Consider the following 26,776-nt stretch of genomic DNA (forward strand, 5'->3'; position numbering starts at 1 on the left):
CATTCATGTATATTAAAATTAAATTTGCGTCCGTTCATAGAGAAAGAGAAACGTTTTCTATCTGTACACATTTCCTTGCAAGTACAATTTTGCCTGTATTATTGGTGTCCCCTTCAAAAATTGTTCTTGAAAAATTTTATGTTTATTGTCCCCACCAACATCTAGATGAAATTTTCGCCCCTGGGTAGGGGGTGCTGGGGTGTGGATGCGGCGGCGGCGGATCTTTATTAGCCTCATTGGGTGGGGAGAAAACTATGCCATATTATCAGAAATATTATATCATCATCTAAATCATCTTCATCTAAATAAATAAATAATCAGATATTCGTTTAAATTTTCAAATAACAGTATGCTCTATTAAAAATCAGTTTTGACTTATAGTTCAAAACCAGCAACATGATTTTAAACAATAATGTAATTAGAAAGATTTAATTCAAATGTTTCAGTTGTTATTTGCTTACTTTATTTTTATGTTAATTGCAATTTATGTCATAGTAATCTTCAGTTTAAATTTTGCTTTTAAAATGTTACATTTTCATATTTTTATCTATTTACTTATTTATTTTATATTCACCTAGATTGACAATAAAGCTTGCTTCGACTAGAAGTAATTAAAATATCATCTACCGGTGCCACAGAGATACAGAGTTATTAACGAATATTTTATTATCAGAGTGCAGCATTTTATCAAGGTTTTCTGGTCTAATTAAATAAAACGGAAAAAAACTAAAAGGGTCATTTTTAAAGTTGGGTTAAAAGAATTTTGATATTAGTGTAACAAGTGGATTGTTAGTTTTCCTGTCTTGTTCCCAAGGGGACAGATTTGAGTGAGACACGAACGGAAGTGAGTGTCGTACAGACAGAGAACTAGGTTCTGACACTTGTAATGTTGTTATGCACATGTGACATATAAAGTAAGCAAGGATACTGCTTTAATCGTCCATTCTGTATAGTTGATAAACAGAACAGAATGAAACATGGTGGCAGCGGTCGTGAACTGAGGCGACGCGACTATCGAGCGGCGTAAAGAGTGAAAGTGCCGCTAGCTTGTTGTTGTTAGCCTAGCCCGCAAGCTTGAGCAAGGGATTACAAAGTATTTACGGAGCCTAAAGCCGGAGCAGAAAATAGCGTCAAACGTCGCGATGGAGGGTCTCAAGCCGCCTCCAATACTTTGTTTAGATTCAGCCAACTTAGCGAAAACTTGGAAAAGCTGGAAGGAGGAGTTTACGCTGTATACGGACCTCACTATGCCCGAAGCAGAAGAGACAACTAAAGTTAAGTTGTTTAATTACCTCCTTGGAGAGAGAGGGAGGGAACTTTTAGCAACGCTGACAAGTAGTGATACATCTGCGAGGAGGACAGTGAGTACAATGATGACGCTGTTTGATAAACATTGCAATCCGCAACTGAATGAGACTGTGGAGCGTTATAAGTTTTTTGTTAGAGACCAAGGACAAGACGAAAATATTGATAGATATGTCACAGATTTAAGGGTATTGGCCAGCACATGCAATTTTGGTGACATTAAGGACTCGCTAATAAGAGACCGCATTGTGTGTGGCACACAGAGCCCTGCGATGAGGGAAAGACTGTTAAGGGAAGAAAACTTAACGCTGGATAAGTGCATGCAAATATGCAGAGCTACAGAACTGTCAAAAGAGGTAAAACGGTGGAAGAGATACATGCAATGAAGAAAAATCCTAGAAGAGACAAAAAGGAGGAGATTAAAGGGATACTTCACCGATTTAGCATTCAGCTTTGTATCTGTAGAAACCCGGCAGTATTACTGAATGACCATGTTTCCCTCCATCATTTCCCCCTGAGAAGAGAGATATCTGCATTTTGGTTCTGCAAAAAAGTCCTCCGATGATGCAAAAATCGTCATATTACATCATCGGAGGACTTTTTTGCAGAACCAAAATGCAGATATCTCTCCTCTCAGGGGGAAATGAGGGAGGGAAACATGGTCATTCAGTAATACTGCCGGGTTTCTACAGATACAAAGCTGAATGCTAAATCGGTGAAGTATCCCTTTAACTGTAACTTTTGTGGCAACATACATGAGAAAAATAAACACAGGTGTCCAGCCTATGGAAAGAAGTGTAAAAAATCTGGAAAGGAGAACCACTTTGCTGCAAAATGCAAGTCCAGGTTTGAAAAAAACAAGAAAGGCAGACAGGTACACACAATTTCAGAATCAAGTGAGTCATGTGAGGACATCATGACAATAACAGACATCAGTGAAAGACAAGAGACAATAAATCAAGTAAAAGAAGCACATAGCAAAAGTCAACATCTTTATGCAGGTATGTTGTTGGACAAAAAGCTAGTTAACTTTCAGATAGACTGTGGTGCTACTTGTAATGTTATCCCAATGCAACTGGTAAACCCAAATATACAATTGGATAACACAGAGAAAATACTTGTCATGTACAACAAAAGCAAATTACGACCACTTGGAAAATGTAAAGTCAAACTCCGAAATCCGAGAAATGATAAACTATATAGACTTGAGTTTCAAGTGGTGGACCAGGAGGACAAGATCCCGCTACTGGGAAGAAAAGCTAGCGAAGCCATGAAGTTGATCAAAGTGCAGTATGAGAACATACTGGCGATTGACAGTATAGTGAAAACACAATGTACAGACAAAACAAAGGACAACAGTGGGCAGCTGACTAATATGGAGAATATAAAAACAGAGTTCGGTGATGTTTTCACAGGAGTTGGCTGCCTAGAAGGGGAGTACAACATTGAAATAGACAAAAGTGTACCACCAGTAAAACTGCCTAAACGCAGAGTGCCTGTTGCAATGATGACCCCACTCAAAGAGGAACTAAAGAATCTTGAAAGACAAGAAATCATAGCACCCGTGGAAAACAGCACTGACTGGATAAGCAGTATGGTTTTAGTGACAAAACCAAATGGAAAGCCAAGGATCTGTATAGACCCCAAACCACTGAATAGAGCACTAAAAAGGAGCCATTTTCCTCTTCCGACCATTGATGATGTTCTGCCAGGACTCTCAAAAGCCAAAGTATTCACTGTTTGCGATGTAAAGTGTAGCAGAGCGGTCAGGTTGAAATATAATTTCTCTATTGGAAGATTATGAAATACCAACAAGGCCCAAAAAGGGCACAGCTTTCGACTACGCCACCCCCAAATATACCGGGGGAACAGTCCAAAAAGGACACAGGTTCGTTACCTTAGGAGTGAGCAAGAGACAAGGGCACGAGAATAATGAAAAATATACACCTTTATTTTATATTAGCTAAAAAAAAGAGTATCAAACACTGGTCTTCAGTCACTTATAAAATCAGCACAATACATACAAAACACTTAACATTGGCTGGGTCTCAACTCAAACAAGAGAAGATAACAACCCCCGGTTACACATGGAATCACCCCAACACCACGCACACACACGGCACACGTGTGAAAGGTATAGATTCAGCACAGCACACTGTGTAAAAATCACTCAAAAAGAAAAATACAAAATTATCTCCTCCCATCCAAAAGAATGACCCACCCCACACAATCGTCAAAACAAACAAATCTACAAACAAAAATACAAAGAAAACAAACCCACAATTAGTTACACAACATAAACCAATATTAAATATAAATCACAAAACAAAAACAACAAAAACTACTAAACACTGACACAAATGAAAAAGAAAATTAAATAGCCCACGTTCAAAAGAGGCAGTACCTTTACATATGCTGTGAGTCAAACGCCACCAGCGGACTTGATGGCACAAACTGACAGTAAACTCACCTATAGTAGTACTTACAAATCATCAAGCCAGCTCTGATGCACACGTGGAGGTTATAGTCTACCAATAAGAAACACAAGCCTTATAGGGTAGTAATAATAAGGCCCAGACTGATACACGTGCAGGCATTAGAGAGATTTACAGGAAGACTGGTGGGCAATAACCTCAACTTATAATAGTTAGACCCAGACTAATACACATGCAGGCATTAGAGAGAGATTTACAGGAAGACTGGGCAATAACCTCAACTTATAATAGTTAGGCCCAGACTAATACACATGCAGGCGTTAAAGGTTTACAGGGAAACTGGGCAATAACCTCAACTTATAATAGTTAGGCCCAGACTAATACACATGCAGGCGTTAAAGGTTTACAGGGAAACTGGGCAATAACCTCAACTTATAATAGTTAGGCCCAGACTAATACACATGCAGGCATTAGAGATTTACAAGGAAACTGGGCAATAACCTCAATTTATAATAGTTAGGCCCAGACGGATACACCAGCAGGCGTTGAAGGTTTACATGAAAACTGGGCAATAACCTCAATTTGTAATAGTTAGGCCCAGACTAATACACAAGCAGGCATTCATGATTTACAGGGAAACTGGACAGTAACATCAGATTATAATAGTTAGGCCCAGACTGATGCACAGGCAGGCATTAAAGGTTTACAGGGAAACTGGGCCGTAACATCAGACTATAATAGTTAGGCCCAGACTAATACACAGCAGACTCCCAAACAGGACCAAAGAAAGAAAGAGTGGTATTAAACCACATACAAAATAAGAAAACAAGCAAAATAATTCAAAAAAATCTCAATTACACAAGAAAAAAACCAAATAAATGTAGTAAAACACTAAACCCACATTAACTAAGCCACTTATCAGTGAACCATGGACACAAGAAGTTCATGTGAATAAACACAAAGTCGCTGACACAAATACCGGCATACCGAGTGAAGCCCCGTTGCCTTAAATCGGATTCAAAAGTGACCCATACAGTTTCAAAGGCAAAACAGCAGCGCAGTCAAACCCTCGAAAATAACCCTCTTGTTCCCCAGAAAGTGGTCGGAAGACCAGATCAACCTGCCGAGCATATAACAGGATATTATTATTTTAAAAGGTTAGAAATGGACAAACCAGCGCAAATAGAAACAAACTAATACGTACCAAAGATTAGCGGTCGTAACTCACTAACCGAAAGCGTCTTCGCTAGAATGAACGTTGTTCACTGTTCACAAACCAGACGCCAAAGCACGCTGAAATGGTGCCGCATGTAAGTTTCAGTACACCAGTTCCCATAGTCCAACAAATAGAGCGCACATACCTGGGATAGCAGACAGCCCACGCCAACAACAGTAGTCAAATTATCCTGTAGTGTTAAACAAAGTAACGTAAACAAACGCACATAAAGTTTGCCGGAAGGTTACACGCTGCTAACGCACATACCTGGAGAAAACATGAATGAGGTCCCACAAGAGGGCGGTGACCAGAGGTGTCAAGTAACGAAGTACAAATACTTCGTTACCTTACTTAAGTAGATATTTTGGGTATCTATACTTTACTTGAGTAATTATTTTTCAGACGACTTTTTACTTCTACTCCTTACATTTTCACGCAATTATCTGTACTTTCTACTCCTTACATTTTAAAAATCGCCTCGTTACTTCTATTAATTACAACTTGTTTTCTTTTTTACATTCCGGCTTGTCATCGTTAAAAAAAACCTATCTTGATAAATTGCATCATCCAGATGAACGCGATTGTGGTATAAACATACACCATTCCGACTCCCTATTGGTTTGTACGCAATCCCCGCCCCGCAGCTGACTGCAGATGATCAAAAGTTTGTTCGATAGCGCTGCAAAGAGAAACATAAAAGAACCGCGAAAGCGATTAGAAAGCATGCAGAGTGATGCTTTGATATCATCCGCCATCTGTTTGTACAGTAACAGAACGCGGCATTCTGTCTTCAAATGGAAAAGTACGAAATAAAACTCGCGCATCACTTTCAGGTCAGTTCACATTCACAAGCCTGTGTAAATGTATAGCTGGCTGCTGACACCAACTCATCTGTGTGATTTAAATAGTGTAACAATACCAATTTATATCATGTAACTTCAGTTGTTCAACTTAAATGACATTGTGCTGCGTTGCGTTTTGAAGCATGGCAAAGATATCTATGCTAAAGACATTGTTGTTTTGTATATGCTAATAACTCCCGTTAATTTTATTTGCATTAACAAAACGTACTTAGCTGAATGCTTGAGTGTTAAATCAATGAAACACATAACCATACATACCAACTTTTGCTTTTGTTAATAGATATCAGCTGTTTCCTTAAACCTGACTTTTAATTTACTTACAATAAAGACATTTAGTAATTCTCCAAAATTGCTTGGATTTATACTGACTAAAGTATACAAAAGTCCATTAGCTACACAAGTACAGATGCAGAAATATAGGCTATAATATATAATTGCACATTTGTAGTTTGTGTTGCTGTCAAAATATAATTATAAATGATAACAATAGCATATTTCTATTCTCACACATACTATAGTTGTGTGTGATTTTGTTGTTTTTTAACTAAAGAGGGCACAACTGTAAAAGTTTGGCCACCAGCGGCACTGCTCTGAAGTTTGACTTTTTGCACCATTACAATATTTATAGGCAACTAGTCATCATATCTTCCTCTCTATGGAACACATGTTAATGCTCAGTAGTACACATATATGGTTCTTTAATGCAGTTGTTATCAAACATTTTTTGCGGCCTCCCTTGTGTACAGTGGATTGACATAAACATTCTAAAACTTAAAATTTGAATTAAACAAAACATTTTAAATTATACAATTTATTGCTTTTGTTTAGTAGCCTTATTTTTCTGAGGTTTAATTAAACAGAATTTATAATAAAGTAATGTATTTCATAAAATATTATAAAACTGGGGCCCCTGGCACCATCTCGCGCTCCCCAGTTTGAGACCACAGCTTTAATGTATTTGTTTGCATTGTATTGAAATGCGTTCATTTTTAATGGGCATATACCGTATGTGGTTGAAACAGATAGCCTAGTGCAGGGGTAGGCAACATGGAGTGCCGATGTCCTGCAGTGTTTAGCTCCAGGTCTAATCAAGCAGACCTGAACAAACTAATAAAGGTTAAAGTCACCTGAAACTACAGGTAGCCAAGGTTTTATAAGGGTTGGAGCTAATCTGCAGGACATCGACACTCCAGGACTGACGTTGCCTACCCCTGGCCCTAGTGCATCCCAAATTTTTTAACATTAACATTTTAATAACACTATAGTTATTATGGCCTTTAGAAACATTTTTTAGAGGAGATAGGGTAGTGCCCAAAAGGCCCCTGTGGTGCGGCCTAGGCTTTTTTCTCTAATGACATTTTTTTCCTTACATTACTTTTACTTTTATACTTTAAGTAGTTTTGAAACCAGTACTTTTTCACTTTTACTTGAGTAAAAAGCTTGAGTTGATACTTCAACTTCTACAAAAGTCTTTTTAAACCCTAGTATCTATACTTCTACTTGAGTAATGAATATGAATACTTTTGACACCACTGGCGGTGACAAGGATGACGCATAGCCAGGTAACCAAATACATGCCTTTATATAATGATTCACACATCACGTGACCTAATGAGCAGATAACCTTCCTTACTCTGCTACAATCCACCCCCACATCACACATCGGCGCCCCGACGATGGACCCAAACACCCAAAAGTTAACTCCAAGGCCGAAAATAAGCCAAAACAGCATTAGACACTAACTCAACCGGTGCAGCTTCTTCCCCTACAGGGCCACTTACAGACCTTGGTAGGTGGTAAAGATTAGAGTGCTGGCCAGCAGTGGCCCGCCTTGGCCTTTGCAGTACAACTGGAGGTCCAGATACCTCTAAGGGGGCCTGAGCCTCCTCCATTGACGGGACATCCCCTGATGAAGACAAGCCGACATCAACATTTGATTGTCCTCGCCTGCCTGACAAGTCAAGCATGGGTTCCCCTACCTCACTGGGTTGACCTTGCCCACTTAACGACTCAGGCATGGGTTCAAGTGGGTTCGGACCTCCTGGCTGAACGGGGCTAGAAGCCGTTAAAAGGGTTTCAGACCTTACTGCCCATAAATCCCCCTCATCCAGACTATCCTCCTGGCATCGCTCCCGATCTACCCCTGGACTATCCACAGGATCCAAAGTGAGGTTTGTCTGAATTCTGGGCTTTAGCAGCGACCGGTGGACCCGCTTTACCTTATTGACATCATCAACTGGTGCGATAGTGTACACAGCGCCACCCAATCTGGGCACTTCCATCACCCTATACTGCACTGAACTCCACAGATCCTGAATTTTGTGACGACCCCTCACATCACAATTTCGCAAGTAGACAAGATGACCAACCTCAAGGGGGGTGTCTCGCACTCGCTGATCGAAATAAAACTTACGACGATCAGCTGCTGTTCTTAAACGATCACAAGCTCCCTCGAAAGCTACTTGCAACCTAGCCTGATGCTCTCTGATCCACTCATGCACATTACCCTCTGCGGGCTCAGAAAATCTTCCAAGCAAAAAGTCGACAGGGAGCCTAGGCTCCTGGCCAAACATTAGAAAATATGGGGTCTCCCCTGTTGCCTGATGTGGAGTGGTGTTATAAGAAAAGAGCAATTGTGGGAGACAAGCCACCCAGTCCCGCTTCCTTGAGACTGGCAGTGTGCGTAACAAATTGTGGAGCGTCCTGTTAAAACGCTCACACTGCCCATTGCCTGCTGGGTGATAAGGTGTGGTCCGGGATTTCTCAATCCCATATAACATGCAGAGTTGTTGAATCAACCGTGACTCAAAGTTCCGGCCCTGGTCGGAATGAACTCGACCAGGAACCCCGAACTTATAAAACCATTCCATCACCAACACTTGAGCGACGGTCTCTGCCCGTTGGTCTCGAGTAGGAATGGCCAGAGTGTACTTTGTAAAGACATCAGTCATCACAAGAACATTTTCCACCCCTGAACGGGATGGCTCCAACAGGGTGAAATCAATGGCCAGTATCTCATTTGGCCTAGAAGCCAATAAATGACCCATAAAACTACAGGCCACCGGCTGCATATCTTTGGCAGACTGACATCTGTCACACTCCTGACACCACTGTGCCACCTCAGCTGACATGCCAGGCCAATAGCAACGTTGACGTACTAGTTCGGTAGTGCGTTCAACGCCCTGGTGCCCGTGATCTTGATGTAACCCAGTCAAAACCTCACTTCGTAACACTGATGGCAAAACCAATTGGAGAATTTCTTCCCCCCCATCTGGACGGAGTACCCGGCGATAAAGCAACCCCTGCCTTTCCACAAAGCGATCCCATTGCCGTAGTAAAATCAATGCGGCCTTAGAAAGTGACTGACGTTCAGCGGGCACCGGGCGTTTCCCTTTTCTCCAGAAACACAAAACCTCTTTGATTACTGGATCTGCCTCCTGCAAAATGCTCAGGTCTATAGCAGAATGGCTAGGCAAGGCAGACACAACAGCCTGAGTTACCAATGGGACAGATGTTAGTCCTACTGCTTGCTGCACAGAAGCTGGAACTACAGTACCTGGAGGCCAGCCATGTGCCACCCCTGAGGCAGATGGATTTTGCCTAGACAAGGCATCAGCATTTTTATTGCTGTGCCCAGAGCGGTACTTAATGTCAAAGTCAAAACAAGCAAGCTGTGCCGCCCACCGTTGCTCAGTAGCCCCAAGCTTGGCCGAATTTAGATGGCTGAGCGGGTTATTGTCAGTAAAGACAACACATTTATTACCCAACAAATACTCCCTGAACTTCTCTGACATTGCCCACTTGAGGGCCAAAAACTCTAACTTCATGGAGCTATAGTTTAACATATTCCGCTCTGGGGGTCTAAGACCACGACTTGCAAAGGCTATAGGTCTCACCTTTCCGCCTTGTTCTTGGGAGAGAACAGCGCCTAGCCCACTCAGGCTAGCGTCCACCTCCAGGATGAAAGGGAGGGAGAAATCTGCGTATGCAAGAACCGGGGCCGTAGTAAGACGCTCCTTCAGGTCTTCAAAGCCCTTCTGGCACTGATCCGACCAAGCACTGGCAAAACTCTGCTCCGCTCGTACCTTGGGCTTCATATGTCCACATTCTGCAACCAGTCTGTGCAGAGGGGCCGCCAACTTAGCAAACCCCTCCACAAACCGGCGATAATAACTAGCGAAGCCCAGGAAGGAGCGCAGCTCCGTAACGCTAGTAGGTCGGGGCCACCGTGCCACTGCCTCTATCTTCCGTGCATCAGTCGCGACGCCCTCAGCTGATATTACATGCCCCAGATATGCTACCTCAGACTGGAAAAAGTAGCACTTCTCCAACTTGGCCTTAAGACCCTCACGCTTCAACCTGCTCAGAACCACTTCTAAACGCTGCAAATGCTGTGTTACGGAAGAGGAAAAAATGACAATGTCATCAAGGTACAACAATAGTGACTGGCACTGTTGGTCACCGAACAACCGCTGCATTAAACGCTGGAATGTCCCAGGGGCATTGCAAAGCCCAAAGGGCATACGGTTCCATTCAAAAAGGCCAAACGGTTTACAAAAGGCAGTCTTTGGTTTATCTGCTTCACTGACAGGAACCTGATTGTACCCGCTGGCTAGATCCATAGTGGAAAACCAGCGGGCCCCAGTGAGCGCATCCAAAGACTCCTCGATTCGAGGCCGAGGGAATGCATCTTTCCTAGTCTTGGAATTCAATTGACGGTAGTCCACGCACATGCGTAGACTACCGTCCTTCTTTTTCACCAAGACTATCGGGGACGCATACGGACTGCAACTCTCTCTTATAACTTGAGCCTCTAACAAGGTATTAATATGAGCTTTAACTACTTCGTACTCAGAAGGGGGTATACGGCGATAGCGCTGCCGTACTGGGATGTCATCCAACAAAGGGATGTCATGTGACAAAAGATTAGTACACCCCAAGTCTCCCTCATGAGCTGAGAAGACCGACTGATACCTCCGTAGTAAAGCCCTAGCCTGATCTTGATCTTCTAATGACAACCCTGACAAATCAATGGAACTAATCTGTTCTTCTGTGCCGGACACTTCCTGAGAACTAACGGTGGCGACCACAGGACTAACCTCACTAACTCCAGCTGGCAAGCTAACAACGAGCACCCCTGTTAGAGTTCCCAAAGGCGTCCTAGGATGCAACAAAACATCAGTAGTACCCACATTTACCACAGGAACAAAAACTGTTCCTCGACTTACCTGCACCAATGAAGGTGAAACTAACAGTCCAGCAGGTAGGCCAGACTCAGAGGGCTCAAAAAGAACTGGATCACATGAAAACTGCTCTGCGCAAGTTGCTGTCACAAACCGTAATGTACCACCTGGAATGCGCCACACTTGCCGCCCCCTGACCCGAGCTAAACCCAGACGATTGAAACGAGACTGAGTACTCACAGAGTGGCAATGCTGAAAGGCTTGAATTACACAGCTAGGCGCCTGTGCTATAGAAGGCAACTTAAAGAAAGAGGGGCCATGCTGTCCAAAGAACTCCTGGTAGCACCGACTGAGAACATTCATACCCAGGACACCTGGCACCTGAGAACACAGGCCACCAGGAGGATCTTTGACAATCAGCACCCCACAATTTGGTACCAACCTGCCACAGAGCTCCACATCTAACTCTATGTATCCAAGGTAAGGGATGTCCAACCCATTAGCGGCTTTAAGCTGCAGCCATTGACATGACCGCAAACGATCCTGACCCCCTAACCCAAAATGGCGAACAAAACAGCTCTCCCGAATCGTAGACACCATTGAACCAGTGTCAATCAAGCAGGGTATCTCTACTCCACCAATAAGGACATCCAAATGTGGACATGACGACATTAACCGGGACACGGAACTAGAACTCTGAAAAACACTAGAGCCAATATCCTTCCCAACCGAGCTGTGACTCTGCAACACGGTGGGAATTAGTTTTCCGACTGCTGTTGAACACCAGGCTGTCTACCTCCCGCCACAGAAGGGTGCGTAAGCAAAGAGGTTTGAGTACGAGGGGGAACGCGTTCCCCGTCGCACTCCCTGGCAAAATTGCCAGGTTGTTGACATCGTCTGCATATAACGGAACCACCACGAGAGGGGTTACTCAAATACGACGAATGACCACGTGAGTGCGGTGAGGGACTATGCGAGCGCGGTACTGGACTATGTGAACGTGGGGACTGATAAGCAACAGGACCCCGTAACAAAGAAAGACTTTGAGTAAGCTGGTTCAGTTGCACCTGCTGTGCTTGAAACATTTCCCTCAACTCACTCAATTCAGATTTCTGCAATGGACCCCCGTTATCTGGTACGGCCCCACCTTGAACCCCATACTGAATTACCGGAGTTAAAGGAACAGACTGGCTACGACCACGTGCGCCCCCCGGCAGTCCCTCCTGTTCCCACCTGATCGCTTCCTTACGGACCTCCAACAACTGAAAAGTAGGATGACGTCGTACTAACTGTTTAAGTTCCCGACGCAAAGAGCTATCTGCAACATGCTCGACAAATTGATCACGCAAAACGATCTCAGAATTTAACATCGGATATGGTGACTGTTGTTTAACACGCTCCAAGAGATACATCAGGGCAAGGGAGAACTCCAAAAGGGTCTCCCCTTCCTGCTGCTTTCTAGAAAAGAAAGCCTCTTGTAAGGATACATATGACTGAGAGCAACCATATAAATCACGCAATGCAGAGATAATTTTAGCTGGATCACCCCTTTCGACATCGGAGCGGTAACGAATCTCCTCCCGTGCCTCCCCCTCTAAGTGGTCAAATAAAAACAATGATTGATCGATGGTAGAAAGGTGACGAAGCTGCATACATGCTTGTACCTCTTCAACCCACTCTTCAATACCGATGCCAGTCTTACCATTAAACCTTGGACATTTCCTATCCCGCGGTACAAAAACCAGCCTTTCAGGCAGAGTGGCACCGGTACCCTGGGTTGGAGGTGTAGCAGTAGCAGTAGATGTCCCAGCAATGCTGGGAGACAATACCTGAGAACTGGGCAATACAAGGGTGCGTTCCTGACGTAGTTTCTCATTATCAGCCTTCAACTGGGCCACTAATTCTCGCAACTCTGACAATTCTTCCTCCATATCGAGAAAAAAAACACACAACTACTCACCACTAGTAGAGAGAAGCACTCTGGAGAAGATGAACCAATGGAACACGAAATGACAAACGCTGCTGTTTTGCCTCTTAGAGAAAAAAAAAAAACACGACACACGAACAAACACACACAAACACCACAGAATACAAAAAAGAAATATTCTAATACCCCTGTCTCTGCTCAGCACAGGTACCCTGCCGACTACGCCAAAATGTAGCAGAGCGGTCAGGTTGAAATATAATTTCTCTATTGGAAGATTATGAAATACCAACAAGGCCCAAAAAGGGCACAGCTTTCGACTACGCCACCCCCAAATATACCGGGGGAACAGTCCAAAAAGGACACAGGTTCGTTACCTTAGGAGTGAGCAAGAGACAAGGGCACGAGAATAATGAAAAATATACACCTTTATTTTATATTAGCTAAAAAAAAGAGTATCAAACACTGGTCTTCAGTCACTTATAAAATCAGCACAATACATACAAAACACTTAACATTGGCTGGGTCTCAACTCAAACAAGAGAAGATAACAACCCCCGGTTACACATGGAATCACCCCAACACCACGCACACACACGGCACACGTGTGAAAGGTATAGATTCAGCACAGCACACTGTGTAAAAATCACTCAAAAAGAAAAATACAAAATTATCTCCTCCCATCCAAAAGAATGACCCACCCCACACAATCGTCAAAACAAACAAATCTACAAACAAAAATACAAAGAAAACAAACCCACAATTAGTTACACAACATAAACCAATATTAAATATAAATCACAAAACAAAAACAACAAAAACTACTAAACACTGACACAAATGAAAAAGAAAATTAAATAGCCCACGTTCAAAAGAGGCAGTACCTTTACATATGCTGTGAGTCAAACGCCACCAGCGGACTTGATGGCACAAACTGACAGTAAACTCACCTATAGTAGTACTTACAAATCATCAAGCCAGCTCTGATGCACACGTGGAGGTTATAGTCTACCAATAAGAAACACAAGCCTTATAGGGTAGTAATAATAAGGCCCAGACTGATACACGTGCAGGCATTAGAGAGATTTACAGGAAGACTGGTGGGCAATAACCTCAACTTATAATAGTTAGACCCAGACTAATACACATGCAGGCATTAGAGAGAGATTTACAGGAAGACTGGGCAATAACCTCAACTTATAATAGTTAGGCCCAGACTAATACACATGCAGGCGTTAAAGGTTTACAGGGAAACTGGGCAATAACCTCAACTTATAATAGTTAGGCCCAGACTAATACACATGCAGGCATTAGAGATTTACAAGGAAACTGGGCAATAACCTCAATTTATAATAGTTAGGCCCAGACGGATACACCGGCAGGCGTTGAAGGTTTACATGAAAACTGGGCAATAACCTCAATTTGTAATAGTTAGGCCCAGACTAATACACAAGCAGGCATTCATGATTTACAGGGAAACTGGACAGTAACATCAGATTATAATAGTTAGGCCTAGACTGATGCACAGGCAGGCATTAAAGGTTTACAGGGAAACTGGGCCGTAACATCAGACTATAATAGTTAGGCCCAGACTAATACACAGCAGACTCCCAAACAGGACCAAAGAAAGAAAGAGTGGTATTAAACCACATACAAAATAAGAAAACAAGCAAAATAATTCAAAAAAATCTCAATTACACAAGAAAAAAACCAAATAAATGTAGTAAAACACTAAACCCACATTAACTAAGCCACTTATCAGTGAACCATGGACACAAGAAGTTCATGTGAATAAACACAAAGTCGCTGACACAAATACCGGCATACCGAGTGAAGCCCCGTTGCCTTAAATCGGATTCAAAAGTGACCCATACAGTTTCAAAGGCAAAACAGCAGCGCAGTCAAACCCTCGAAAATAACCCTCTTGTTCCCCAGAAAGTGGTCGGAAGACCAGATCAACCTGCCGAGCATATAACAGGATATTATTATTTTAAAAGGTTAGAAATGGACAAACCAGCGCAAATAGAAACAAACTAATACGTACCAAAGATTAGCGGTCGTAACTCACTAACCGAAAGCGTCTTCGCTAGAATGAACGTTGTTCACTGTTCACAAACCAGACGCCAAAGCACGCTGAAATGGTGCCGCATGTAAGTTTCAGTACACCAGTTCCCATAGTCCAACAAATAGAGCGCACATACCTGGGATAGCAGACAGCCCACGCCAACAACAGTAGTCAAATTATCCTGTAGTGTTAAACAAAGTAACGTAAACAAACGCACATAAAGTTTGCCGGAAGGTTACACGCTGCTAACGCACATACCTGGAGAAAACATGAATGAGGTCCCACAAGAGGGCGGTGACAAGGATGACGCATAGCCAGGTAACCAAATACATGCCTTTATATAATGATTCACACATCACGTGACCTAATGAGCAGATAACCTTCCTTACTCTGCTACAAAAGCATGGATTTTGGCATGTAAAACTAGATGAAGAGTCCAGTTACCTCACCACATTTGCAACACCATTCGGACGGTATCTTTGGCTCAGGATGCCAATGGGCATAAGCCCAGCGCCGGAGGTTTTCCAAAAGAAACTCATGCAAGCACTAGAGGGCTTACCAGGTTTGTATATCATTGCGGATGATATACTGGTCACGGGGGAAGGTGACACACAAGAGGACGCAGACAAAGATCATGAGAAAAACCTGAGATGTTTTCTAATGAGGTGCAGACAAAGAGACATTAAACTCAATGTAGACAAGTTTAAACTAAGAAGAGAGTCTGTTCCCTACATTGGACACTTACTGACAGCAGAAGGCCTCCGCATTGACCCGGAGAAAGTGCGGGCAGTGCGGGAGTTGCCGAGGCCTACGGATATTAAGGGGGTACAGAGGCTTGTAGGTATGCTTAACTACCTTTCAAAGTTCTGTGATCATCTTTCTGATGACTGTGAAGTTTTGAGACAACTAACTCACAAGGAGAACATGTGGGAATGGACGGAGGTGCACGAGACAGCTGTAAAAGATTAAAAGACAAAATAACAAACGCACCACTTCTCAAGTACTATGACCAACATGAGGAGTTAACCCTACAATGTGATGCTTCAGAGACAGGACTAGGAGCTGCCCTGACACAGAAAGGTAAACCTGTGGCATTTGCGAGCAGAGCGCTAACACCCACAGAAAGGGGTTATGCACAGATAGAAAAAGAGTGTTTGGCCATAGTGTTCGGAATGGAAAAGTTTCATCAATATACTTATGGTAGAAAAGTGACTGTTCAAAGTGATCATAAGCCACTGGAGAATATTGTGAGAAAACCGCTACTTAGTGCACCAAAGAGACTACAGAGAATGTTACTCAGGCTGCAGAAATATGACATTAACGTGATCTATGTGCCGGGCCGAGACATGCTACTAGCGGACACACTAAGCAGAGCTTATTTACCTGACAGCAATCAGGGAACCACAGAGGCAGATCTAGAAACTGTCAACATGATTACCTACTTACAAATCTCTACAGAAAGGCTGAATCCGAAATCGCATACTTACTGTGTAGGTACTGAATTTCATTGGGTACCTACTTAACGTGCGCTAAGGCAGTATGTACGTTCGCGTTAAGTATGTACAGCGTTCGCCATGTTGACGTTATCATGTGACATATGACGTAGTAGACTTGTTCGAGTTCATGCGGAACCACAAGAACCGACAGGAGGTTGACATCACAATACCGCGAGAGCAACTCGAAATCAGAGTTCTCCGTGTGATTTCTGGAATCGCTCTCACGGTACTTTGATGTCATCCAGCTGTTGGTTCTTACAGCGGTGCATAAACTCGAACAAACCTAATAACAGACATGAAAACGTATGCGTGTGTATGAGGGACAGGTGCACTAACGCCTGATTGCATCAGTAACTTGATCTGTAACAGTGTTACAGATATATTACACATTATTTTGTAGGGGACAAAATAAGTAAAACAAGCAGATTGTAATTTAATATCTATTGTCAGATGACAGCTGTGCTTGAATACAAACTAGACAATGCAGCCTATGTGATTATATACATTTTAGTGAAGCAATCTCTTGTATTTACTTAAAACGACAGGAAACATGAATAAAAAATGAATGAATAAAACCATCACAATAAACTTTCCCATATGAAACAAAAGTTTATTCAAATGTATTTTTCTAACAAACCATCACATATTTACTGTCAGCTCAACACAGCTGTAACAATTCTACAGCTTTATTTTCATGAATCAGCTGAGCACTTTAATTGTGGTATATCCTGGGTCTGTGCGTGAAGTCAGGGTGCTGAGGGACAGCCCTGTGTAACGTATGTATCAAAATCACCCGATTGGTTGGTCTCCGGTCGATTGCTTTGTTTTCCCGTGGCATCATGGGAAAGCTGGGATAGAAGTGGCCATCCGATGCACGCTTCAGAATAGGGGCGGACTCAGTAGGGCATCCGGGGATTTCTCGCCTACTGATTTTATGGATACTGAGGATTCGGACGTACTACTCTGTTCACGTGCTGTTTCCCCTACTACATTTTCAGTAAGTAGGCGGTTTCGGACAATACTTAAGTACACGTGCCTCTGAATCTCGCGAGAAATAGTCCAAAATCCCGCTAATTCTCGCCTACCCTTTTACGTATACTGAGGTTTCGGACATACTATTCGTTCGCCTACTGCTTTTTGCCTACTATATAGTATGGCAGTATGCGATTTCGGATTCAGCCAAAGACTGTCAGCTATTCGCGAGGCAACAAGGGAAGACACAAAGTTGCAAGAAGTGATTAAGTTGATTCTTACAGGATGGCCAAAGAACAAAAAAGACATTGAGCAAAACATTCAACACTATTTTGCTTTTCAGGATGAGCTGAGCTTTCAGAATGGCATAGTGTTTAGGGGAGAAAGAGCAGTTATTCCTGACACACTAAGAGCAGACCTGACCAGCCGCATACACTCTACACATCTGGGAGTGGAAGGTTGCCTCAGACGAGCACGCGAGTGCGTGTACTGGCAAGGGATGACGGAGCAAATAAAGACGTTTATTTCCAAATGTGACATCTGCAGGTCAGTAGATCCCAAGCAACAAAAAGAGACATTACATCCCCATGACATTGCTTACAGACCCTGGGCTAAGGTAGGAACTGATTTGTTTTCTTGGCATGGAAAAAACTACCTAGTAGCCGTGGACTATTATTCAAATTTTTGGGAGGTTGATTACTTACCGGACACCAAAAGTACCACAGTGATTCACAAATTGAAAGCACACTTTGCTCGTCAGGGGATTCCAGATGTGCTCATCTCGGATAACGGACCGCAGTACTCGTCGCAGGACTTTAAAAAGTTCAGCGAAAAGTGGGAATTTGTGCACAGAACATCGTCACCCGGGTACCCACAAAGCAATGGGAAGGCGGAGTCAGCTGTTAAAACAGCAAAACGTCTTATGCAGAAAGCTGCGGCTGCTGGACAGGATCCATACTTAGCCCTACTGGACCATCGCAACACACCAAGCCAAGGTCTCAACACCAGTCCAGCGCAGAGACTTCTCAGCAGGAGGACCCGGACCCTTCTTCCTACTAAAGATACATTATTGGAGCCTAAAGTGTCAAACAACAAACAGGGACTGATTGCAAACAGCCAAAGACTGGAGAAATACTACAACCGCACAGCAAAAGACTTGGACTATCTCACATCAGGGGACAGTGTTCGAGTCCAACCATTTGAGCCTTCTAAAACTTGGAAAACAGCTAGAGTGATTAGACCAGTGAGTCCCAGATCTTATGAGGTTGAGTTGAAGTCGGGCAGTGTCTTGAGGAGAAACCGTCGCCATCTCAGGCGCAACTACTGCCCACCCTCAACATCGGCACAAGCAAGGGTGTTAACAAACACACAAACTGTGGCTGCTGAATGTGGTCAGGGTAGTGATCAAAGCACTGTTACTACGAGGTCGGGTCGTCAGGTTAAAATGCCTACCTATTTGAGGGATTATACTGTGTGAGATTATTAGTTGACATGTTTTGTCATTTTCTAAGTAGCAGTTGCACTGTAAAAAAGAGGGGGAAAAAAAGTAAATGAATAAGTGATGGCTAATTTGTAAGGAAATTAATGTTTTAATAAGTCCACAAATTAAGCACTTGAAGTCAATGTAATAAGAGGACATTATATAACTTTGGTTTTGAATATAGGAAAGGATAATTACAGGCATTTTCTGAAGCAGTTATGTTAATTGTGTTTACAAAGAAAATGTTAATTTTGAGTTAATGGTTACATCTGAAGGTACAAAGAAAATGTTAATTTTGAGTTAATGTTTACATCTGAAGGTACAAAGAAAATGTTAATTTTGTTTAGAAAAAAAAAGAAAAAAAAGAGAAAGGATGTAACAAGTGGATTGTTAGTTTTCCTGTCTTGTTCCCAAGGGGACAGATTTGAGTGAGGCACGAACGGAAGTGAGTGTCGTACAGACAGAGAACTAGGTTCTGACACTTGTAATGTTGTTATGCACATGTGACAAATAAAGTAAGCAAGGATACTGCTTTAATCGTCCATTCTGTATAGTTGATAAACAGAACAGAATGAAACAATAGCGGCGTTTTTAAGATTTTAAACTAATTCCAAAACAGCTCGCGTTTCTAAATAAGGCTTGCGCCGAAAATTTCATTTTATAGATTGCACTCATTCCCTTCACACATATATTATTCGTGCTTTAAGGGGTTTATAATTTAGAGCTGTTCCAGTAAACACGTGATTATGTCTGATCGAATATTTCTCTGTTATTCGAATGAATTCGTTATTCGTTTTGAAGCTATTATCCGTGCCCTTCCGAATAACGTATTCGCCTTCGGGCACATCCCTATTATAGACTATATTTAGGCCAAAGTAACAATGTGTCCAAAAAGTTACACAAACTACAAAATGATTTGTAAAAGTTTCAAAATGCAACACGAGTCATGTGCGGGGTCTCCTCTGGCACCCATCACGCGCCGGGTCTGCTATTCTGTATGATGTAGCTTAAGTGCAACATGGAGTTTCCAGCGAACCAGTTATACATTCTCACTCGTGCCAGTAGCCTACGCCTTCTTTGTTTTCCTTTGCTTAAGTTTGTAATATGTATAAATTTTAACATAGAAACTTTATTGACATCACTCGAGTTAAGGCGATTTAGTGGACCTTTCAATTCACGGGTTTCATTTAATTCTATTTTTTAAAGTAATATTTTGTCTTAAGTTTTGTTTCAGTTTGCCATGCCTCCTGCACGGCGGTGTAAAAATAAGATATTTTTAGACTTTAAAATTCAAACATCATATCCTAAATTGTTGGAATATATTCCATATGTATTAATTTGGATTTATAGATGTTTAACATTAAAATCGATGCATGGGAATAATTTATATTAATTTTTAAAATACCCACCACTTTTAAATGCGCATGTTCCTTATTGTACATTGAGGCTTTACAATTTAGTCCCTTTCATGTCGTTTTAATAATTTACTTCTTTTTTACTTTAAATGTTTACTTTAAATGTTCTTTTACATTTACATGTGCGTTAAACACAATTTGGCTATATTTTTAAAAAAGTTTTTGAAAAGATTACCTTTTTCTGATATGTGAGTCATTTGGACAAATAACGCTAGTTCTTAGGACTTTTGGGCTGTGTTTTTGAAAAAAAATGTTCTGAGACATTGCGAAGCTGACAGATAGGCTACAGATAGCCTAGTAATTCGTTCTATGTGGCTGTGAGTGTGCGTGCTTGTGTGTTATGCTTATACGTATACGCAGCTTATTCTTAAATCGCATTCACGTTGTCAAAACAAATCTGATTGGCTAATACACACTGAAATAAATTAAATAATTTTAAAATTACTAAATAAATCATTCTCTCTTCATCACACAGCCCAAACATGATTACATACTAAATGTATTGGAACAGTAACAAACAACAATCAGAGACATTTATAAGCTATCATTTTATGGTCATTGCAGTTTTAAATCTTTGCCACCAGGGGGTGCTGCAGCACTGTCCTGCAGCACCCCCACTTCCCGCGCCCATGCAGAGGGATGGAGACAGCGGGATGTGACATCCCATAAGGTTGGATAGTGAGTCCGTAATGTTTTGCCAGAATTTTTTAACTACTTTTTTTAACTACTATTTTTAAGAACCACTTAGTGATAACAACATTTTGGGGAACTGGGCCCTGATCAGTAAGCAGATACATCAGCAGTCTCATGAATAATTATGTTGTTGTGTTGTTAGATTTCCCCTACACACCTGACTGACTTAAGTTACATAACCGTGTAGACAACACACACAAGACATTTATCCTGACCGGGTGTCCACAGAAGACAAAGAGTCACACAACATGTTGTCCATTATGAACACTGCATCATGATGTGCACGATTCTAAATCAATTCACAAATGTCAAGAATTGATTCTTAAAAGTTATTGTACAACATAATAACATGACGTTATCAGAACCAAAAGGCGTAACTCAACTGCGGGAGGGGTGCTGCACACGGACAGCTTGAAAGAGCGCACCGCACGAGCACCCACAGCGGAGCTTACACGAGCAGAAGAGAAAGAAAAAACAAATACATCTAGCCCTATTTGACTGCAAGAAAACAAAATACATGTTGGGATGATCTTCATCTGCCTTTTCTCTGTTCAGTGAGCGTCAGGAAGAAACAGCACCTTTCATTTACAGACTCATCTGATGTGCTAACAGCGTTTCCAAAAACCTGCTGCTAAATGTTTAGATATAGATAAGAACATGAATATACTTCTGTAAAAATATGCACATAATTTGTTATTCAGACGGAGGCGCTGGGTGCGCTGCATTAGATAAATACAGTAATACTGCCAAAATCACTGTGTATAATGATGATGATTAGACGATATGTCAGTTACAGTTACATATCGATATGCCGGTTAACATATTAATTATATATGTAGATTCTGAATCGATTCATGAGGGTCCAAACGATTCCCACCCCTAATGAACACAAACACTTGAGGAAATAAGATCATGTGTTCAACCTGACAGACTCCAGTCAGTGTCTTTGAATATGATTTAATCACGAATGAATCCTCCCCATCAGAAAGAATACAAGAGTTTATATAAGATAGATACATGACAAAGTCACATCATTTATCTCTAATATGATTTATTATTCATATCTGCAATTCAGAAACTCCTCTCTGTTATCATGCAGACAAAGTCATGGGGTTTTAAATTAAAATCAGTTAACCTAACACAGTCTCACCCCATGTCGTCAATATTTGACGACACTTGACCATTCGTCAATATGTTGACGCAGAGGGTATACCTTTCGCGTCATTTTTTGACGAACTGGGGACTTCAATACTATTACGTCCGTTGCATTCTCTTCTCCTATTTTCTTACCATTTTCGCGTCGGTTTAGGGTTAGATTACGCAAAATTAAACAGTGTACGCGAAATTAAACAGTGTACACGAAATTAAACAGTTGTCACCTGGCGTTGGGGTTAGAGTTAGGTTTGGGTAGGGATGTCATTATGTAAATCTAACCCTAAACCGACGCGAAAATGGTAAGAAAATAGGAGAAGAGAATGCAACGGACGTAATAGTATTGAAGTCCCCAGTTCGTCAAAAAATGACGCGAAAGGTATACCCTCCGCGTCACATATTGACGAATGGTCAAGTGTCGTCAAATATTGACGACATGGGGTGAGACTGGGTTGGTTAACCACACGTACTTCCTCTATTTCAACACATTTTGTTGTCAAAAGCATACAGTACAAATGTTCAAACCTGTTGTCGTGGTCTTGCCAGACCTTTGTGCTAGATTCGGGTCTGAGTTCATATAGACCATGACAGTACTATGTTCTGTGTGGGGACACGTGGAGTCATATTGTGTGTGTGGCTTCCACATGTTCCCAGTGTCTTGTCGCTGTCATGGTCTTGTCAGACCTCTGTGTTAGATTCAGGTCTGATTTCATAGGGCAAGATCATGGCAGTACTGTGTTTTGTGTGGGGACATGTGGAGTATCATTGTATGCTTTGGCCACATGTTCCCAATGTCTTGTCACTTTTACCCCACTCCGTTATGTGCTCTTGTCCTGATTATGTAATGATTTGCACCTGTTCCCCATTTGTGTTGCTGTCTTTATAATGCCCTCTCGTTCTCTGTCTTGTGCTCGTTCGTTCGTCTAGATTCAGTGTATTAGTTCATGTCCTTCGTGTTTCCTGAATCTTATCCTCAGAGTCTTTGTTATTTTTGTATTTAGTGTTATTTCCTGGTTTTGTTATCCACAGTGTTATTTATCACCTGTTTTACCACCTCGTGGGTTTTTGTGTTTTGTGATTTAAATAAACCTTCAGTTTATTTTTACGTTTGTCTGCGTTTGGGTTCTATCCGTATTCGTACCGTGACAGCTGTAATGAAAAGAGACATGTTAGTTATAATTAGTTATGATTCATTTCAATTTCCTTCACAACGTGCAACAAAACTCGGTAACACTTTATTTTACGACCCGCAAAGTACCGCGTAATTAAACCGAATTTACAGCGTACCTATTTGTAACAACAGAGTACCTCTACAGTACGTACTTGTAGTTATAAGGGAATAATATTTTAAGTTTGGGGTAATAAGGGGGTAAGAATATATGGGAAATTATTCTCTAAGTATTTCATACCTATAGGGTACCTATTGTAATATTACGTGGTATGTATGACTTGGTCTATGGGTAATATGGTCTATGTGTAATATGTTTTTTTTCATATATGCTACTTACCTGATGAAGTGTATTGTATAGCCTACAGTTGATGTCTACAAGCCACGTCGGCAAATAAAATATAACACACAATAAAAATAATAGCAACTTGTACCTCTTTGATCTGTATATGTATACAGGAGTTACCAGGTAACTCTTATATTGGCGGGCTGTAAATTAAAGTGGGGCTTATTCCCCGCTTGTACTGTGTATGTACCAGGTAACTCTCATATTTGCGGGCTGTAAACTAAAGTGGTGCTTTGTTCACCTCTTGTTATAAATGTTATAGGGTAAATACCATAAACATACAGAATATTGTTATTTTTTTTTAAACAACTTATTTCAAAACATCTTTAAAACACTATAATTAAGCCAACACTTAATGTTTATTATCACATAACTTTTATTTCAAATAAAAAGTCATGACAATTTTTCGTTGTTTTTGCGGCTGGTTTCCTCTGTTGGTCTTGTCCACTCGGATGATGAGTTGATTTCGTCTCACAAATGCTGTTCTGCATTACATAAAAAACATAAATGAAAGCCTTAAGTAAATATTTCTTCACTGTGCCTTGACAGAAACAGAGTTTTCTGAGCCAGTTAATAACTTTAGGCTAACGTATGTGCTAGCTAACCTGCTGCGTTAGCTGGCAACTTTCTTGAAAAAACATTGTTTGAAATGCGTGAGTCATGTATTAACAAAACCAGTCACCTTATCCAGCATGCGGATCCTGCTCACATCACTCGCAGCCGTACTCCACAGTGTAGAAAGTTTTTAAACCCTCTTAAATAAATTTCACCTCAGGATCGCGTTCCAGCAAACCTCCTGCAGACGGCCGCGCGCTCTACGCCTGCGCGGTACTGTACGCATGTCGTCTTTTGCTTTAGCGGGAGCTGATATCTGCCGTTGTTTCATTCTGGTTTGCCATTGCATAAATTATATTTGGCTAAAATACTTGTGTTTACACATGTTGCAAAGTTTTATTCTACCAATGATAACACCTATTAAAAATAAACAAATAGCGTGCTGCTTTGTGGTCATTATTGTGTCATTTGAAAAAAGTAAATAAATTGCAAAGCACCACTTCAGATATGTACGCAAATGTGAGAGTTTTCTGGTAAATAGGGAATAAGTTGCTATTTTTATTTACTTACCTTAAAAAAAAGATAACCACATTAAATCAGCTGGACTTTTGTTATTAAAAGCAAGTAATATAGGCTACTAAAATAAAAGTTATGTGCTGGTATATTTATTTGCCGATGTGGCTCGTAGACATCGACTGTATACAACATTCAGTAGTCAATATGAAAATTCACAATAAAATAAAATAATAAAACGTAATTTCCCCATAGACTTGACTAACTCATACATACCACGTAATATTACAATAGGTACCCTGTAGTTATAAAATACTTAGAGTATAATTAATTTATAATACTTCATATTCTTACCCCCTTATTACCCCAAACTTAAAATAATATTCCCTTATACCTACAAGTACGTACTGTAGAGGTACCCTGTTGTTACAAATAGGTACGCTGTAAATTCGGTTTAATTACGCCGTACTTTGCGGGTCGTAAAATAAAGTGTTACCCAAAACTCCTCTGTTAAAATGTCAGAAAATGTAGTTTGGTGTTTCTTTGATGAAATCTTTGCTGATATTATTGTGTATGAAGAGTTTTTCTCCTCGTCGTGTTGTTTTTATAAAGATGATTAAAAACATTGATCCATCATTGACACTGACACACACATTAATAATGTTTTTATAGATTGAGTGAAATTGATCTTTAAACACTGTAACATCTTTAAATGTAAGATCAGAGTTATGTTATCTCCAGCTGATATTCCTCCTGTAATAGAGGAAGATTTTTACATCAAATACCTGATGAGAATTACAATTGTGAGTCATAAACTCAATACAGATTTATGAAGAAATGTTCATGTGGTTTAGGACATCTAACACTAATAGTCATGTGTGTGATGGATTTATTTGACATTTAAACACACAGTGTCTCAGTTACTGACGGATTGAAAGAGGAACATTACATGAAGAGATGGAGGTTAGAGATTTATGAACAAACTTTGTAGTTTTGCATCATTCACATAAAGTCTCTGTTCTCTACAGGTTGTATAGTTGTGATATCACAGATGAAGGTTGTGTTGCTCTGACTTCAGCTCTGAGATCAAACCCATCACACCTGAGAGAACTAAATCTAGCTGTTAATAAACTCACAGTTTCAGGAGTGAAGCTGATCTCTAAACTAAAAGATGATCCACATTATAAACTACAGACAGTACGGTGAGTAGAGCTCATTTAAATAAATGTTTAAAGTAAACTCATGCAGTGTAATTTAAATCCTAGAATATAAATATAAGAAATAAATGTAAATTGATCTGCTGCTGTTATAGGCTGTGTATCCCTTAAACCCAACAAACAGAAATATGAAGTGTACATGAACAACACTTGATGCTTTGTCAGATCAACACAATAAGAATTCAATCCAATGTCTGAGTCTGCTTACTAACTGTGATGTTGAGTTTGTTCACTGCAGGATTTAATACTGTGATCTTACTCTTCTTACACATTATATATGATGTTTGTTAATGGGGTTTGTTTGATAGGCCGACACCTCTATAGTTATGCACACTTGACTAGATGTTCATCTTTAACTCTTTTTATAACAAGTTTTTATTTCATGTTTTAAGCATTATTTATCAAATCATCAGAATACAGACAGAAATAACAACACAAACACAATATATACACAACAGATAAACACAAAGTACAGATGATAAATGATAGAGATGAAGAATTGAAAAAAGAAGAGAAAGTCAACTCTTAAAATCTGATGGACACTTCACACAACTCTCTGTCGAGCTTTGACATTGATGCTGTTTCTCTTTATTTACACGACTGTCAACCTCCAGGACTTTTAAAATAAAGCATCACCTTCATTTTCTTACTGTTTGTGTGTGAACTCATAAAACTGTCAGTGTGTCATTATATTATACTATACATCTCTTACATTGACATCAAATATTCAGAGGAAATAGATTAAATGTGTTTTTGTATTGTTGTAGCTCATGTGTAT

The 26,776-nt window shown here is 40.9% G+C and overlaps 2 long non-coding RNA genes across 2 annotated transcripts; one reads left to right on the forward strand and one right to left on the reverse strand.

Annotated features, from left to right (window-relative positions):
• Positions 1-846: 846 nt before the first annotated feature.
• On the forward strand, positions 847-19,470 carry LOC141363237 (uncharacterized). Its single transcript, XR_012368768.1, has 2 exons — positions 847-1,661; positions 19,406-19,470. It is a non-coding gene; the product is annotated as an uncharacterized lncRNA (long non-coding RNA).
• Positions 19,471-24,071: 4,601 nt separating this feature from the next.
• LOC141363246 (uncharacterized) lies at positions 24,072-25,066 on the reverse strand. Its single transcript, XR_012368788.1, has 2 exons — positions 24,396-25,066; positions 24,072-24,198 (listed from the first exon to the last, which is right to left on the reverse strand). It is a non-coding gene; the product is annotated as an uncharacterized lncRNA (long non-coding RNA).
• Positions 25,067-26,776: the final 1,710 nt, after the last annotated feature.

Source organism: Misgurnus anguillicaudatus, unplaced genomic scaffold, assembly GCF_027580225.2.
Source record: "Misgurnus anguillicaudatus unplaced genomic scaffold, ASM2758022v2 HiC_scaffold_33, whole genome shotgun sequence".
Lineage (NCBI taxonomy): Eukaryota > Metazoa > Chordata > Actinopteri > Cypriniformes > Cobitidae > Misgurnus > Misgurnus anguillicaudatus.